The sequence below is a fragment of the Tamandua tetradactyla genome, chromosome 18, assembly GCF_023851605.1.
Source record: "Tamandua tetradactyla isolate mTamTet1 chromosome 18, mTamTet1.pri, whole genome shotgun sequence".
Lineage (NCBI taxonomy): Eukaryota > Metazoa > Chordata > Mammalia > Pilosa > Myrmecophagidae > Tamandua > Tamandua tetradactyla.
Genome location: NC_135344.1, coordinates 19,967,145 through 19,974,677, shown reverse-complemented (window position 1 = coordinate 19,974,677; position 7,533 = coordinate 19,967,145). Strand labels below are relative to the sequence as shown.

The 7,533-nt window shown below is 36.7% G+C and overlaps 1 pseudogene; it reads left to right on the top strand.

Moving 5' to 3' along the window:
- The first annotated feature begins 4,253 nt into the window (after window positions 1-4,253).
- Window positions 4,254-6,919, top strand: LOC143661990 (formin-binding protein 1 pseudogene; annotated as a pseudogene).
- The last annotated feature ends 614 nt before the right edge of the window (window positions 6,920-7,533 follow it).

Below are 7,533 nucleotides of genomic sequence, written 5' to 3'. Positions count from 1 at the left end.
ATGGATTAAAAAACAGGATCCTTCTATATGCTGTCTACAGGAAACACATCTTAGACCCAAAGATAAATATAGGTTGAAAGTGAAAGGTTGGGAAAAGATATTTCATGCAAATAACAACCAGAAAAGAGCAGGAGTGGCTATACTAATATCCAACAAATTAGACTTCAAATGTAAAACAGTTAAAAGAGACAAAGAAGGACACTATATACTATTAAAAGGAACAATTAAGCAAGAAGACATAACAATCATAAATATTTACGCACCGAACCAGAATGCCCCAAAATACGTGAGGAATACACTGCAAACACTGAAAAGCAAAATAGACACATATACCATAATAGTTGGAGACTTCAATTCACCACTCTCATCAATGGACAGAACATCTAGACAGAGGATCAATAAAGAAATAGAGAATCTGAATATTACTATAAATGAGCTTGACTTAACAGACATTTATAGGACATTACATCCCACAACAGCAGGATACACCTTTTTTTCAAGTGCTCATGGATCATTCTCAAAGATAGACCATATGCTGGGTCACAAAGCAAGTCTTAACAAATTTAAAAAGATTGAAATCATACACAACACTTTCTCGGATCATAAAGGAATGAAGTTGGAAATCAATAATAGACAAAGTGCCAGAAAATTCATAAATACATGGAGGCTCAACAACACACTCTTAAACAACAAGTGGGTCAAAGAAGAAATTGCAAGAGAAATTAGTAAATACCTAGAGGCAAATGAAAATGAAGACACAACATATCAAAACTTATGGGATGCAGCAAAGGCAGTGCTAAGAGGGAAATTTATTGCCCTAAATGCATTTATCAGAAAAGAAGAAAAGGCAAAAATGCAGGAATTAACTGTCCACTTGGAAGAACTGGAGAAAGAACAGCAAACTAATCCCAAAGCAAGCAAAAGGAAAGAAATAACAAAGATTAGAGCAGAAATAAATGAAATTGAAAACATGAAAACAATAGAGAAAATCAATAAGACCAGAAGTTGGTTCTATGAGAAAATCAACAAGATTGATGGGCCCTTAGCAAGACTGACAAAAAGAAGAAGAGAGAGGATGCAAATAAATAAGATTAGAAATGGAAGAGGAGACATAACTACTGACCTCACAGAAATAAAGGAGGTAATAACAGGATACTATGAACAACTTTACGCTAATAAATACAACAATTTAGATGAAATGGACAGGTTCCTGGAAAGACATGAACAACCAACTTTGACTCAAGAAGAAATAGACGACCTCAACAAACCAATCACAAGTAAAGAGATTGAATTAGTTATTCAAAAGCTCCCTAAAAAGAAAAGTCCAGGACCAGACGGCTTCACATGTGAATTCTATCAAACATTCCAGAAAGAATTAGTACCTACTCTCCTCAAACTCTTCAACATAATCGAAGTGGAGGGAAAACTACCTAATTCATTCTATGAAGCCAACATCACCCTCATACCAAAACCACGCAAAGATATTACAAAAAAAGAAAACTATAGACCAATCTCTCTAATGAATACAGATGCAAAAATCCTCAATAAAATTCTAGCAAATCGTATCCAACAACACATTAAAAGAATTATACATCATGACCAAGTAGGATTCATCCCAGGTATGCAAGGATGGTTCAACATAAGAAAATCAATTAGTATAATACACCATATCAACAAATCAAAGCAGAAAAATCACATGATCATCTCAATTGATGCAGAGAAGGCATTTGACAAGATTCAACATCCTTTCCTGCTGAAAACACTTCAAAAGATAGGAATACAAGGGAACTTCCTTAAAATGATAGAGGGAATATATGAAAAACCCACAGCTAATATCATCCTCAATGGGGAAAAATTGAAAACTTTCCCCCTAAGATCAGGAACAAGACAAGGATGTCCACTATCACCACTATTATTCAACATTGTGTTGGAAGTTCTAGCCAGAGCAATTAGGCAAGAAAAAGAAATACAAGGCATCAAAATTGGAAAGGAAGAAGTAAAACTATCACTGTTTGCAGACGATATGATACTATACGTAGAAAACCCAGAAAAATCCACAATAAAATTACTAGAGCTAATAAATGAGTACAGCAAAGTAGCAGGCTACAAGATCAACATTCAAAAATCTGTAGCTTTTCTATACACTAGTAATGAACAAGCTGAGGCGGAAATCAAGAAACGAATCCCATTTACAATCGCAACTAAAAGAATAAAATACCTAGGAATAAATTTAACCAAAGAGACAAAAAAACCTATATAAAGAAAACTACAAAAAACTGCTAAAAGAAATCACAGAAGACCTAAATAGATGGAAGGGCATACCGTGTTCATGGATTGGAAGACTAAATATAATTAAGATGTCAATCCTACCTAAACTCATCTACAGATTCAATGCAATACCAATCAAAATCCCAACAACTTATTTTTCAGAATTAGAAAAACCAATAAGCAAATTTATCTGGAAGGGCAGGTTGCCCCGAATTGCTAAAAACATCTTGAGGAAAAAAAACGAAGCTGGAGGTCTAGCGATGCCGGACTTTAAGGCATATTATGAAGCCACAGTGGTCAAAACAGCATGGTATTGGCATAAAGATAGATATATCGACCAATGGAATCGAATAGAGTGCTCAGATATAGACCCTCTCATCTATGGACATCTGATCTTTGATAAGGCAGTCAAGCCAACCCACCTGGGACAGAACAGTCTCTTCAATAAATGGTGCCTAGAGAACTGGATATCCATAAGTAAAAGAATGAAAGAAGACCCGTATCTCACACCTTATACAAAAATTAACTCAAAATGGATCAAAGATCTAAACATTAGGTCTAAGACCATAAAACAGTTAGAGGAAAATGTTGGGAGATATTTTATGGATCTTACAACTGGAGGCGGTTTTATGGACCTTAAACCTAAAGCAAGAGCACTGAAGAAAGAAATAAATAAATGGGAGCTCCTCAAAATTAAACACTTTTGTGCATCAAAGAACTTCATCAAGAAAGTAGAAAGACAGCCTACACAATGGGAGACAATATTTGGAAACGACATATCAGATAAAGGTCTAGTATCCAGAATTTATAAAGAGATTGTTCAACTCAACAACAAAAAGACAGCCAACCCAATTACAAAATGGGAAAAAGACTTGAACAGACACCTACCAGAAGAGGAAATACAAATGGCCAAAAGGCACATGAAGAGATGCTCAATGTCCCTGGCCATTAGAGAAATGCAAATCAAAACCACAATGAGATATCATCTCACACCCACCAGAATGGCCATTATCAACAAAACAGAAAATGACAAGTGCTGGAGAGGATGCGGAGAAAGAGGCACACTTATCCACTGTTGGTGGGAATGTCAAAGGGTGCAACCACTGTGGAAGGCAGTTTGGCGGTTCCTCAAAAAGCTGAATATAGAATTGCCATACGACCCAGCAATACCATTGCTAGGTATCTACTCAAAGGACTTAAGGGCAAAGACACAAACGGACATTTGCACACCAATGTTTATAGCAGCGTTATTTACAATTGCAAAGAGATGGAAACAGCCAAAATCTCCATCAACAGAAGAGTGGCTAAACAAACTGTGGTATATACATACGATGGAATATTATGCAGCTTTAAGACAAGGTAAACTTATAAAGCATGTAATAACATGGATGGACCTAGAGAATATTATGCTGAGTGAATCCAGCCAAAAACTAAAGGACAAATACTGTATGGTCCCACTGATGTGAACGGACATTCGAGAATAAACTTGAAATATGTCATTGGTAACAGAGTTCAGCAGGAGTTAGAAACAGGGTAAGACAATGGGTAATTGAAGCTGAAGGGATACAGACTGTGCAACAGGACTAGATACAAAAACTCAAAAATGGACAGCACAATAATACCTAATTGTAAAGTAATCATGTTAAAACACTGAATGAAGCTGCATCTGAGCTATAGGGTTTTTTTTGTTTTTGTTTGCTTGTTTGTTTGTTTGTTGTTGTTGTTTTTTATTATTATTACTACTTTTATTTCTTTTCTTTATATTAACATTTTATATTTTTTTCTGTCGTGTTGCTAGTTCCTCTAAACCGATGCAAATGTACTAAGAAACAATGATCATACATCTATGTGATGATGTTAAGAATTACTGAGTGCATATGTAGAACGGTATGATTTCTAAATGTTGTGTTAATTTCTTTTTTTTTTTCTTTCCGTTAATAAAAAAATAAAAAAAATTAAAAATTAAAAAAAAAAAAAAAAAAAGTCTATGGATGCTGGAGGAGCCGTGCCCGCTGCACAGAGTGCCCCTTCCCACTCCCTGCACCATGAGCTGGGACACCGAGCTCTGGGATCAGTTTGACAACTTAGAAAAACACACACAGTGGGGAATTGATATTCTTGAGAAATACTCAAATTTGTCAAGGAAAAGACAGAGATTGAATTCAACTATACAAAGCAACTCAGGAAACTTTCGACGAAATACCAACCTAAAAAGAACTCGAAGGAGGAAGAAAAATACAAGTATACGTCATGTAAAGCTTTCCTTTCCACCCTGAATGAAATGAACGATTATGTTGGGCAGCACGAAGTTATCTCTGAGAACATGACCTCACAGAACACTGTGGAATTAGCACACTACTTCCATTAACTGAAGCAGGAGAGGAAATCGCACTTTCATGATGGATGTAAGTCACAGCAGCACATAGAGATTTGTTGGAAACAACTTGAATCAAGTTAAAGATGATATGGCGGGACTGCAAAGAAGTAGACAGAGCTCAGCAGTACTTTGAGAAAATGGATGCTGACATAAATGTTACAAAAGCAGATGATGAAACTCTCAAATATGTCACAAATGACAGGACAGTAAAGCAGATTACTCATCAATTCTTCAGAAATTCAACCGTGAGCAGCATGAATATTATCATACTCATATACCCAGCATCTTTCAGAAATACAAGAGATGGAGGAAAGAAGGATAATAAGAATTGGAGAATCAATGAAGACATATGCAGAGGTTGATTGGCAGGTGATACCAATTATTGGGGAATGCTTGGATAGAAAAATAAAGGCAGCTGAATCAATTGATCAGAAAATGATTCACAGCTGGTAACAGAAGCTTATAAATTAGAGTTTGAACCTTCTGGAGGTAATCGAATTTGAGGACTACACTCAGCCAAAAAAATAAGCACACTGTGCCTTTCCAATTCCAGAGGAAAAGGCAAATCAGAGCTTAAATTTGGTGGCAAATCCAAAGGAAAATTATGGCCGTTCATAAATAAATAAATAAGGGTATGTCCCTTTTAACATCCCTCCATCAGCCTCCTCCTGCTCCCCCTGCCTCTGCCTCACCCTCTGCTGTTTCCAACGGCCCCCAGTCTCCCAAGCAGCAAAAGGAACCCCTCTCCTATCACTTCAACGAGTTCACAATCTCCAAACCCAAAATCCACTGCTTCAGGAGCCTAAAGCATGGGGGTGCAACACCAGAGGATTTCAGTAACTTTCCACCTGAACAGGGAAGGAAAAAGCTACAACAGACAGTTGATGAATCAAATAAAGAAATCCACAAGGAGATGGATCAAAAATTTGCCATGACAAAAATGAAAGATGTCTACCTAAAGAATCCTGAGATGGGAGACCCAGCCAGTTTGGATCACAAATTAATAGAACTTGGCCATAATATAGAAAAACAGCAACTAGAGGCCCAGAAATCTGAGGACTGGCTGGCTGAGATTGAAGGCAGACTCTCAGCACGAAGTGAACAGGCCTGTTGGCAGAGTGGAATGTATGACACCCAAAACCCACCATCAGTCAATTGCTGGGCACAAGACCAGGAAAGCAGCCCAGATGGCAGTTACACAGAGGAACAGTCAGGAGAGTGAGGTGAAGGTGCTAGCCACAGTTATCGACGATGAATTTGATGATGAGGAACCCCTTCCTGCCATAGGGACTTGTAAAGCTCTCTACACATTTGAAGGTCAGAATGAAGGAACCATTTCAGTAGCTGAAGAAGATACACTGTATGTTATAGAGGAAGACAAAGGTGATGGGTGGACCCACATTCAGAGAAATGAAGATGAAAAGGGTTATGTCCCCACTCCATACGTTGAAGTCTATTTAGACAAAAATGCTAAAGGTGCTAAGGCTTATATTTAATATCACTTAAAAAAAACTTTTTGAAAAATTGGAATTGCCCTCACAACTATGACTATTACAGGCAGTTCTTCAAAGACTGGATGGAGAGCACCTCAGCCATGTTTTCTCTCTCAAGTGGAAAGGCATGTGGCAAACATGGCATCATCTGCAGCTTTTTCTCCTGGCTTCCTGTTTCATGAAGTTCCCCAGGAGGCATTTTCCTTCTTCATCTCAAAGGTAGCTGGCTGGTGGACTCTCTGCTTCTCGTGGCTATGTCATTCTCTGCTCTCTGAGAATCTCTCACATTCTCTAAAATGTTTCCTCTTTTATAGGATTCCAATAAACTAATCAAGACCTACCCAAATGGGTGGAGACATGTCTCCACTTAATCCAGTTTAACAACCACTCTTGATTGAGTCACATCTCCAGGGAGATGATCTAATTACAGTTTCAAATATATAGTACTGAATAGGGACTAGAAGAAACAAAATGGGATTAGGATTAAAACATAGTTTTTCTAGGGTACATACATCCTTTCAAACTGGTACAATATATAATGGAATGTTATTCAGCCATAAAAAGGAATGAAGTCCTGATATGTGCTACAATATGGATGAACCTTGAAAACATTATGCTAAATACAATGAAATTGACACAGAAGGACAAATAGTATATGATTTCACTTATACAAAATACCTAGAAATAAGCAAATTCATAAAGATGTAAGGTAGATTACAGGATACCAGGAGCTGAGAAGGGAGGGGGAAATAGGGAGTTATTATTTAATGGGTATGGAGTTTCTGTTGCGATGCTAAAGAAGTTTTGATCATAGTTGGTGGTGATGGTAGCACAAAATTGCGAATGTTAAGGTAATAGAGTTGTATATTTGAAAGTGGTGAAAATGAGAAATTTTGTATTGTGTATATGTTACCGTAATAAAAATTAATAAAAACTAAAAGAAAATAAATGAACAATTTTCAAAAAATCAACACAAGAATCAAAAAATATAAATATCTCTACATCTATTAAGGAAATTGAATACGTAATTTATAACCATTCCATGAAGAAAATTCAATGACCAGATGGTACAACGGTGAATTCTACCAAGTATTTAAGGTTGTTAGGTACAAAGTCAACATGCAAAAATCAGTTGGCTTTCTTTATAACAGCAGTAAGCTATCAGAGTATGAGACTATCCATATGGAATAACACCATTTAAAATAGCATTAAATACCTAGAATAAACCTACCAAAAATGAGCCAAAAACCCTGTTCTAGTTTGCTAGCTGCCAGAATGCAACATACCAGAAACAGAATGGCTTTTAAAAAGGGGAATTTAATAAGTTGCTAGTTTACAGTTCTAAGGCCAAGAAAATGCCCCAATTAAAACAAGTCTATAGAAATGTCCAATCAA